Source organism: Solanum verrucosum, unplaced genomic scaffold (genome assembly GCF_900185275.1).
Source record: "Solanum verrucosum unplaced genomic scaffold, falcon-dt-bn FXZP01000233.1, whole genome shotgun sequence".
Lineage (NCBI taxonomy): Eukaryota > Viridiplantae > Streptophyta > Magnoliopsida > Solanales > Solanaceae > Solanum > Solanum verrucosum.
Genome location: NW_026019986.1, coordinates 7,804 through 20,029, shown reverse-complemented (window position 1 = coordinate 20,029; position 12,226 = coordinate 7,804). Strand labels below are relative to the sequence as shown.

The following is a 12,226-nucleotide window of genomic DNA, read 5'->3' as shown; positions in this document are numbered from 1 at the left end:
ATATATATATATATATTATTATTAGAAAGAGCTTCAATATATATTTTAAATTCTTTTGTTGTCTTCCATATATTAAAATTTGTGCATATGTGTGGAGTTTTAAAATATATATTGAAGCTCTTTCTAATAATATCATATATATAAAAGATTTGAACATTTTAATATAGGAATGTGATGATTTGAAAACTTTAATACTTTCTTCGTTTTAATTTTTTTTTAATCTTGTTTTTCTTTTAATTTGTTATATATTTGAAAATTATATAAAAAGTGTGTAAATTCATGATGTAATAACTTAAGATATTTTTTTAAAAATAAAATAAAAATCATATAAGAAATTTGGTTGATTTTCTTCCATTTTTACCACGTATATTGAAACAGAAGAAGTAATATGTATTGTTTGAAAATTAACTATAAGCATTTTATTCCCCAATTTCAAATTAATTCAAGTTTCAAAGAACCAGGTTCCTTGAATTCTTCTTTCTAATCCATTCATTATAAAACCATCAGCAAAATAATCGGCCCAAATCCACGCCCCATACCCGGCCCATTCTTTTATTTGCTTATAAAATGACGAAAGTTTCTACTTGCATTTAAGCCATACTTATTTGCAATTTTTAAGTGTTTTGGTTGTTTAAGCCCGTGACTCTATTGATTTGACTGATAAATTTCTGCTATAATGAACTGTACATGTGACAATCATTTTGGTGTCCAGCACTTTTCGACACAATAAGTTTCTGTAACAATAGATTTTTTTTCATGACTTAATGGTCAGTTGATAATTAGATGGACAATGGCAACAGTAAATTACTTGAAGACGAAATTTAAAGTTAGATAATCAACTCATTTCGACAAAAACACAAGATAGGTACATAGTAGTACTACTTTTGCAATCAAATAACTAGTAGGAATACAGTACAACTTAACGTTGTTCAAGAGAAATCTAAGTAACGTGGAATGTTTACGGCAATCCACTCGTCACCTTTTATAAAGTGCCTAACCGTAAAGTTTGATGCAATATTCAGATCTGTAGTGACGGATGCCCATGTCACACGTCCCTTTGTAACAACACCCGGTCCTCTATTCTTGTACTCCAAATAATATGGCCGGCGGCTAATAATGAATTTATTTGCCGATTCAATCCACTCAACCCATCCTCTAGGATTTACCAACGTATCAATATAGCTTTCCATTATCATAGTCCTAGAAAATATACCCCATGGACGACCTAAATATGTCGTGACGTTGTCCAATTTCTCCAAATTGCTGGTAGCCTTTATAGTGCAATTTTGAAGCACTATTCCAGATTCAAAGGGCTCAAAATCTCTCTTATGTGCTGTGATTGTGTTATATTGCCTCGGCATTGGAGTACGTGCTTCAATCACGCAATTTTGGAACAGGGCTGTCGCATCACCGCAAATGAAATCTATCGTGCCATATATTTCACAATCTCGATAGAATTGTCGTTTCTTTTTCACATACAAAGTGTCTTGATACCCGTCGAATCGACATTTATAAAAGGACACCAAATCCGCTTCAACTCTTAACGCCATTGCCTGATGCTTTATAGGTCCGGCATTATTTCTAAAAGTTAAGTCTTGGGCTGTGAAGCCATCGCCAAGAACCCCTACAAATTAAATAAGAAGAAACAATTATAATTCATCAAAATTAATAAAATTCATGTATATATAGAGAGAGGGACTTACCAACGGTTGTAGTATCATAGGTTTTGTTGCCGTCGACAAAACTTCTATTACCTGTTATTATCGTAGTATCCATCCCTTCTCCGATCATGAATATATTAATCTTTTTTTTTATCAACTCTAATATATTCCTGATACGTTCCTTTCTTAATTTTTATGAAGAATGGCTTGACACTGTGATCAGGGGCCGCCAATATTGCTCCAGCAATTGTGTTAAAATTTCCGGTCCCATCTTTAGAAACAACCGCGTTATAAGGAGTTTCTGTTATCAGTTGGCTTTGAACACGTACAACTATAGTTGCAGTGACAAACAACATCATTATATTCCCTGCATTAAAATTTTTTAAAAATCTGATGAGTTTATAGACAAAAATTACAGCTACAGTTTAGAAATATGGAAGAAAAATACCATAAAAACTATCCGTGATGACCATTGCAAAGTTGATGAACAAGCAACAATTCTTCTTGGTAGTGGAAGAGTTTTACTCTTTCTTAATATTGTAGTATTGTCCAAGCTTAACAATCCCCCTCCTTTATATTGTAGTAAATTTTTACTCTTTCTTGCACGTTTAAATTCTTGCATACATTTGTAAAATGTCATTTTTAAAGGCTCCTTTATTGGACAACTTAATGTCATCTTCATCTTCATTGAATTTTTCTACCATTTGTACAATTACTTACCTAGGTAATATGTAATTGTAGTAACATTTTAATTCTTAGCTTAGTTATGGTATTGCTTTCTTCTTATTATCTTTTCTTATTTAGAGGGAATCAAACTTGTGACTTTTATGAAATTTTCATTTTGTGAAGATAATATCTTGTACTTTCTTCATTTCTTTTTGAATGATATTTTAGCTAGCTTTTGTAATACCCTCCAAAATAAGTGACTTTTTTAAGATATCAAGAAGATATTATTTTTTATTTTTTTTCAAAGTTAATCTTTACCTAAAATGCACAAGAAATTTTTAAAAAGCTAGATGGAGTAGGGAAAAATGGGAAGGAATTACATGTTATAAATGACAACAAAGCGTACAGCAAAGCATGTTAAGATTAGTCTTTCCTTTTGTTTTCGCCTCCGATTTATCATCTTGTAATCATTTCGTATTTAAATTTCTATATTTTTAATTCCTTAATAATTTTTTTTTGTCTCTGTCACTAATGAGGACCGCTCGATGTGCCAAAGTAACTATAAAACGAAATCAGGATTGGACATTTTATTGGTGGATCTTTGCCTATGACTATGACCTTTAAGTAGCTGATCACAATAAATAAGTCTAAAAAATAATTTAGTACAATTCCGTTATCTTTCTCCTTTCTCAGACGGATTTCTTAGATGTTAGGCACCCTACAATCTTAGAGTTGTGGGTTCGAGTCATAAAAGAAGTAAAAATATGGTAATGTTTTAATATTTATGTCGCCATTAAACTTGTAATAATGTGGCTTTCATTTCACCCTATATTTATAATTGAACTCGTTGCTTTTTTAACCCCTCACATCTATACGATTTGTTAATTTACTACATAACTTTTCATCTTTTTATAGTATCACTCTTTATATTAATAGTAAAAAAAATACTTTTTACTTGCACATTAATTTCAAATTTTGCACCCTCTGAGAATTGACTTGTTGGATAACGCAAAAAATAGATTTATTGAAGAGTAAATGTCCAAGCAAAGTACCAGTTGGAGTGACTCACTATATGTTCCCCAATAAATAGGGTTCTGCTAAAGAATAAGAATACATATATATTAGTAAAAGTCTAGCATGAACCCTTCAAATTTATTTTCCTATATATAGGTGAATTATTATCATCATACCTTAAAAGGGGTATGTTATTTTGTTGATAGTCATAATCATGTGACACAACTTTGATACAAAGTTGGTGAAAAAAAATCATGATTTCCAAGTGAAAATGACAAAAGTAACACACACATATATAAGTTCTTACTAAGAAATAATATTTAGACACGATTAAGATCCGAGTGAATGGTAATTTGATGATGTCGCTCAATACATGAATAACAATTATTAATTTGGGGCGGGGGGGGGGGGGGATTCTTATAAATAGTATTTTCGCTAAAAAATAAGTGTAAATTTAGATTTAAACTAGACATATAGATACACTACATTGATTTTGCATAAAATTTAAACTTAAGGTAATAATATATACTTTACATTTATCTACAATTTTGTGTATGAAATATTGGTGCTATATAGTTAATTGCACAATTCTATTTCTAGTTCATTCCTACGAAGCTTGTTTCACATTAATCAACGTTTTCTCTTATCTATCTGATAATAATAATAATAATAGGTAAACTTAGAATAGTAAGTGGATAACATTTTATTATATTATATAGTTTTAACTTTTAATTTTTAACTTTTATAGTCATATTTCAGAGGGAAATTCTAATTAATTAGTATAACATTGCTAATTAGGATTTGAAAGCTCAAATTGAACTTTGGTTATTAATAGCAACCAATATTTAATTAATTTGTTACTTATTGCTTTCAATTATCTCATTTGACCCTATTGCTAGTGAAGTTTCTAAATAACAGTCAATCCCAAATACTAAATAAAACACTAATGACATTGATATCTATATAAAATTACCTAATATGCATTTGTTTCTAGCCATGAAGAAAACTATTATGGGTCACATGAAAGTAATATGTCAAAATTGGTTAAAGAAAACTATTGGTCACATGAAAATTAAAATACCAAAATTGCGGGGAAAACTGATAAAATGGTCTCTTTTCTTCTGTACTACTAGGTTTAATTAATTCTTTAGGTATCATTTGAGCAATTTTGATCATCGAAGGAGTTGATTCGGATAATATGAAAGTAAGAAGACTGTTTTGAATAGACCTTTGACTCAAGTTGAGAATAACAAAATCACTTTTAAAAATGAAAATAATAATAAAGTGAAATGCCATATAGAATAAAATGGAGAAAATTGTAGTAGCAATAATAAATAATATGATGATCAAAGCAAATTAAACAACAACAATAATAAAATCAAAGATAACAGGAAAATAATAGTAAATATATATCCCTCCATATCATATCCTCCTCCCTTCTCTCCCCCTCCTCCTCCTTTTAATTGCCCTTTTTCTATCTTAGCTACTTATACTACTACTAATTTAGCATGACTAGGATCACCACCAACACCACCAACTGCATCAACTCCGTCATACAAATATAGAGGTTGTGTTTAAATATTTTCTTTAATCCTAGTAATATACAAGTCATACAACTATCTAAGGTGTTATTTACTAAAACAATAAAAAATATGAGATAAGGGTGATGGTCCTTAATTGTCAAAATATTATCATTGAGATGATGATCTTTAGGTGTACTATTCATAGTATACTAAATCATAAAATTGACAATTTTATATCTTAATTTCTGATATTGTACATAATATTTTTGAGAAATAGTTAGTGTAGTGATTTAACTATAGTTATTTCAACTTTAAATAGATCGATGACCACTTAATTATGACATTATATATCACCGATCGATTGAAAGATGGATTTTTCAGTAGTAGTGATTTTTGTGTTACTAAGGTGAAAGTTTTGCAATTTTTCTGTTAGAAAACTTAATTATGTTACTTTAGTAAAAAAAAACATCATAGATCGTACTGGTTGAAATAATTTAATCTATGATCATGTTGAAATTTAAGACAAAATATATCTAATTAATAATATTGGAAATTAATATTTGAAAAATGTCATTTTTACTGCTCCTTCCCTAAATGTCATTTTCATTTTCTTGGTTTTTGTAGCATTTGGACCATTTCTTAGAGAGCTCGTGAGTTTTATGAATTTACATATTGGATTTATATCAAGTCTCAAATCATTTCAAAATAAATTTTGAGAGAATTTGAAAATCCTTTACAATTTTGCTATCCTAGCTTTAAAATCAACATCGGAGGAGTTGAATGAAATGAGCTGAAGATATTGAATGAAATAGCTTTAAAAACATATAGTAATTTCACTCGAACTTAGATACGTAAAGAAGAAGTTGAACGCAATGAAAAGAGTCATTTTTTAATGAAAGATGCCACAAAGCTACTATAGTTATTACATATTTGATCTTCTTTCTATGTCAATAAGATTCAATATTTAATATATACATAAAATAAAATTATAACCCTACATATATAATGTAATTTCTTTTATTCTCTTTTTGGATCTCCACCCATAAAACAAGGTATAAAAATAAGATACGTGACTTTCATGTTGATTCATCACCTACAAGCTCTTTATGCACGGTCCTAAATTAATCTAAAAGTGTCAATTAGTTTGAGTCGTTCCAAGATCGAGTTGGATCCGGTAGTAGGTTAAATTGAACCAACCCAAGACTTGTGGGTCGTGACGTGTCAGTTCACCTTGAAGATCTGGAATCGGCAGAGCACAAACCTCAATCGATAATCGGAATCGGTTATGTTACTAGGGTGAAAGTTTTGCATTTTTTCTGTTAGAAAACTTAATTATGTTACTTAAGTAAAAAAACATCATAGATTGTACTGGTTGAAATAATTTAATCTATGATCATGTCGAAATTTAAGACAAAATATATCTAATTAATAATATTGTAAATTAATATTTGAAAAATGTCATTTTTACTGGTCCTTCTGTCATGACCCAGACCATCGTGATTGACACCCACACTAACACTCCTGTGGGAGAACCATTACTACAACTCAAACCAATCAACTAATCTAAAAACTAAGACATTTAAGTGTATGAAAGCAGAAATATAGCTAAAATTGAAGTTCCCATAAACTTCAACAAAAGATCTAACAACTAACAATGCGGAAGAAATAACCTAGAACCTGAAAGTCAATGTACCAAAACATCTAAAGTTCAATAAGTCTAAACAAGAAGGGATACAATCCCCAACTAATGAACTAATCAACTAACTAAAACAACTGTCTAAGTCTGGAAATGGTGGACATAATCGAAAGAGATTCCCATGGCAGCCCGTAAGAATTGGCTCACCCTTGAATTCGAAGCAACGATCACTGATCTCCTAAGCGAGGTCTGTCAGTAGCCGCTTGAAGATGCCCTGTACTCAACAAAAATAAGAGCAAGTGCAGAATCAGTACACAACCACAGTGTACTGGTAGGATCACGCGGCTATCCCACTAGTGCAACATAAGCAAGTCAAACAACATAATAATCACATGCATATATATCAACATATACAATATTATCAATATTCATGAACAACAAACAACGAACAACTTCACATTTATATGTCAAATCATTGGTCCTCTCATGGAATCTAAATCCAAACAGTTAGCATGCCAGAACGTGGCAACCGATCCCATTTTAAGCCGGAACGTGGCAACCGATCCCATTCACACACCACAATCACAATCACAAGTATATCATCAAGATCATAAATTTAAGTCATGATTTCATGGCAATAATAATTCATCTATCTCATTTACAACAATTGTGATCCACATTGCAACATTCATACATATACACGTATCATAATGAAATAAGAATAAGCATACATCACACAATCATAGAATCACAACCATCACCTACCTCGAAACAAGCTTGAAACCCTAAGAAACTTGATCCTTCCCTTACCGAATTCGTTCCGCTTGTTCTTGGTCTACAAACAATCATAACAACACGGGAATCAACAAACAATCGATAATTACCTGAAACAATAACAATTCTATGAACCCTAGATCAAACCCATGATCCCAATTATCCAATTTAGAATTGTTTCCACCATAGAATCTATAGAAAAACCCTTCCCAATCGATATTCACCAATTATATTACATTCTACAGATCAAAAAATGAATTCGGGGAGTGAAAAACTTACCTTTAGCCTCAAGAATGGTGAGAAACGAATATGAGTCGCCTGGGTTCGTTCCTTAGCTCAAAAAGTTGAAAAGTACATAACGAGGTCGTTTAGGGGTTTATTAATGACTTTAATTTGCGTCGGGCCCTTCATAGTTGCCACCACCCCGCCACAGCGACCCCGCCAAAGCGGCAAAAACCAATGCCAAAGCGGCATTCTCGAGACAGAGAGATATTTCATGAATTTCAAAATTTCCATTTCACAACACACCTCTAACCCACAAAGCTCAGTAATTACCCTTTACGCTAAGATCAATTTTGGGAGTTCTACTCGCCCGAATTCAATTACGTAAAGTCGTACGGATTCCTTAACAAGTTATCTAACTACTCTTGTGATCAAAATCATAATTAAACCACCCGATTGTTACCAGATTTCCCTACACTTTAAAGACTCCGATTTCGTCCAAATCTGGACTAGGTTGGGAAAATCCAAATACAACGAAAAAGTTTTCCGGCCCCAATTCCCCCCCCCCCCTCCCCCCCCCCCCCGTTGGCTTTTCTATAACGATGGAAACATGTCATTACAATAGATACCAATTTACCTATCACTCGTCCCTGAGTGACAAAACATAGGAAAAGTAGGCTAAGGAAAGAAAGAAGTAGTACCTAAATCGACGAACAATTGGGGATACTTGTCTCGCATTTCCCTCTCGGTTTCCCAAGTAGCTTCCTCAACTGGAAGATGCTTCCATTAAACCTTCACGGACTTAATTTCTTTGGTCCTCAACTTACGCACATCACGATCAAGAATTGCAATCAGTTCCTCCTCATATTAGAGGTCCTTGTCTAACACAATTAAGTCCCACTTAATGATATAGTCTACATCACCATGATACCTCTTCGACATGGATACATAAAATACAGGATGAACACTCGATAGATTAGGAGGTAAAGCCAATTTATAAGCTACCAGTCCTACACATTCAAGAATCTCAAATGGACCAATATATCTAAGACTTAGCTTACCCTTCTTACCAAATCTCATCACCCCTTTCATTGGGGATACCTTAAGAAGAACATTTTCACCGAATTGAAATGTTGTGTCTCTTACCTTATGATCTGCATACTTCTTTTGTCTACTCTGGGCTGTTAGAAGCTTAGTTTGAATACTCCTAACCTTTCTTGAGCATCCTTCACTAAATTAACCCCCAATGGTTTCACATCTCCAGCCTCAAACCATCTTATAGGTGATCTTCAATCCCTTCCATAGAGTGCTTCGATGGTGCCATATCTATGCTGGAGTGATAACTATTGTTATAAGAGAATTCACACAAAGGTAAGAACTTATCCCAGTGCCTCCAAAATCAATCACACATGCCCTCAACATGTTTTCCAATACTTGAATGGTTCTTTCTGACTGTCCGTCTGTCTGTGGATGGAAAGTTGTACTAAAAGTGAGTTGTGTGCCCAATTCATCATGCAATTTCCTCCAAAACTTGGATGTGAATTGGGTACCATGGTCTGAGATGATAGAGAGAGGCACCCCATGCAACCTCACTATCTTTTTCACATAAACTTTAGCCAATTATTCAGCATTATAATCTATTCATACCGGAATAAAATGGGCTGACTTGGTCAATCTATCAACCACTACGCAAATAGAATCAAACTTCTCCAAAGTCTTGGGAGGACCAACCGCAAAATCCATGGCTATTCTTTCCCATTTCCATTTCGGAATTGGCATTCTTTGAAGCAAACCTGCAGGCCTTTGGTGTTCATATTTCACTTGTTGACAATTTTGACACTTCACCACAAACTCCGCTATGTCTTTCTTCATGCCCGACCACCAATAATTTCGCTTCAGATCTCTATACATCTTGGTCACACCCGGATGAATAGAATATCACGAACCATGAGACTTTGCCAACAATTTCTTAATCAAGTACTCTACTATAGGAACACATATTCTCCCTTTTGAAATTGAGCCCACCACCCGAATCAAAAGTGGTCTCTTGTGCCTTACCAATCGCAGTCTTTTTCTTAAATTCCTCCAAATTCTCATCTTCAAATTGTTTGGCATTGATCTCTTCAATGAATGTGGCCCTTACCTCAATACTAGCTGACACCTCACCTCTTTCTGAGATGCCCAACTGCATGAATTTAGACTCCAAGGTCTAGATTTCTTTAGCCAAGGGTCGCTTGGCCACACTTAAGCAAGCTAAACTACCCATACTTACCGTTTTCTGACTCAAAGCGTCTGCCACTATATTAGCCTTTCCCAGATGGTATTGAATGCTCACATCTAATCTTTAAGTAACTCCATCCATCTTCGTTGTCTCAAATTCAGATCCTTTTGAGTGAACACATGCTTCAAACTTCAATGATCAGTAAATACCTCACACTTGACACCAAAGAGGTAATGCCACCATATCTTAAGAGCAAACACTACCGCTGCCAACCCTAAATCATGCGTTGGATAATTCCTCTCATGCACCTTCAATTGACGCGAGGTATAAGTTATAACATTCTTATCCAACATCAACACAACACCTAAACCAGAATGTGAAGAATCACAATAAACAATAAAATCTTTACCTTCAACCGGTAATGCTAGAATAGGCGTGGTGGTCAAGAGAGTTTTGAGCTTTTGAAAGCTCTCCTCACATTTTTCAGTCCATTCAAATGGTATCTCCTTTTTGGTCAAATTAGTCAAGTGAGTGGAAATAAAAGCAAAAATTTTCACAAATCGACGATAATAGCTAGCGAGCTCAACAAAACTCCTAACTTCCGTCACAGAACTTAGTCGGACCCAATTCTTAACCGCCTCAATCTTTTGAGGATCTATCATTACCCATTCTTTTGAAACTACATGCCCCAAAAATGTAATAGATTTCAACCAAAATTCACACTTAGAAAATTTAGCATAAAACTTTTACTTTCCAAGAACACCCAAAACACTACGAAGATGGTTGACATGCTCTTCCTCACTTTTCGAATATACCAAAATATCATCAATAAAGACTATAACGAATGAATCAATAAATGGTTTGAACAGCCCATTCATCAAACTCATGAAAGCTGCAGGCGCATTGGTCAAACCAAAAACTCATAGTGCCTATAACGAGTTCTAAACGCCGTCTTGGGCATACTTCAGGCCTAATTTTCAATTGATGGCAGCCAGACCTTAGATCAATCTTAAAGAAAACTGAGGCACCTTGCAATTGATAAAAAAGATCATCTATTCGAGGCAAAGGGTACTTGTTTTGAATAGTGACTCTATTTAATTGCCGGTAATCTATACACATCCTCATACTACTATCATTTTTCTTAACAAACAAAACTGGTGCACCCCATGAGGAAGCACTAGGACGAATAAATCCCTTATCAAGAAGCTCTTGGATTTGAGCCTTGAGCTCTCTTAATTTCGCCGGAGCCATGCGATATGGAGGGATAGAAATAGGGCGCGTACCAGACTCTATATCAATGCAAAAATTTATATCTCTATCCGGAGGCATACCAGACAAATCATTTGGAAACACTTCACTAAATTCAAATACCACAGGAATAAACCTAATGGATGGAGCCTGAATCTCAATATCCCTAACATGAGCCAAATAAGCCAAATAACCATGCTCTACTAATTTACTAGCCCGAATTGAGGATATAATCTTGGATTGCTTAGGCTTGTACACCCCTTCCCACTCTAATTTTTTTCCTTCCCAGAATTTCTAGAGTTATAGACTTAGTATTACAATTAAGCACAACATAATAGGGGGACAACCAAGTCATGTCTAAGATTATGTTAAAGTCAATCATATCCAAAATCACTAAATCTGCCCAAGTCTGAAAACCCATAAACAAAATAGGACAAACACGATAGATATGGGTAACAATGATTAAATCTCTAACGGGGGTAGAAATACGAATAGGGGCATCAAGAATATCACAAGTCATATCAAAATCTGAGGTAAATCTCACAGATACATATGAATAAGTAGAACCCGAATCAAATAACACATTAGCCATCCGGTCACAGACAAAAATAGTACCTGTGATCATCGCATCAGACGTCTCCGCCTCATTCTTACCTAGAAAAGCATAACACTGGGCTCTACATCAATACGAGCCACTTTCCTGCCTGGTTGCGTGTTACCCCTACCTCTACTACCATTACCATTTCCTCTACCTCTACGACCTCGTTGATTACCTCCTCACCCACCTTGTGGACGTCCTCTACCATTATTACCATTTACCGTTGGTACAACTGCTCTAGATGGTTGTTGAGCGGAATTAAACACACACGAATAAGGACAATCTCTCATCATATGCCCAGGTTCTCCGCAGTTGTAACAAGTACGATCAAAAGATGGTCTGCCGTCCGTCGAAGGCGTTTCTCCCTGATTATCCTGAAAATTATGAAATGGAGCTTTCGAGTAACTACCTATAGAGGCAGGCATATCAGACTGAATTGGTTTGGCTACAAGCGTTGGCCATCTGGACCCCTTGGAATAGGAACCTTGAAAGTTACCCGAGTTATTGGCCCTTTTTGTCCTTGCCTTAGCTTGACTGTCTCGTCTCACCCCTCCACTTTTTTAACATAGTATGTCACCTCATTAAAGCTCATCCATGCAGAAGTCATATGAGCAGATAATACTTGCAACTCAGAATTTAGTCCTCTAATAAATAACCGGATCC

At 34.3% G+C, this 12,226-nt stretch overlaps 1 pseudogene; it reads right to left on the bottom strand.

Annotated features, from left to right (window-relative positions):
* Nucleotides 1-929: 929 nt before the first annotated feature.
* LOC125818466 (pectinesterase-like) lies at nucleotides 930-2,134 on the bottom strand (annotated as a pseudogene).
* Nucleotides 2,135-12,226: the final 10,092 nt, after the last annotated feature.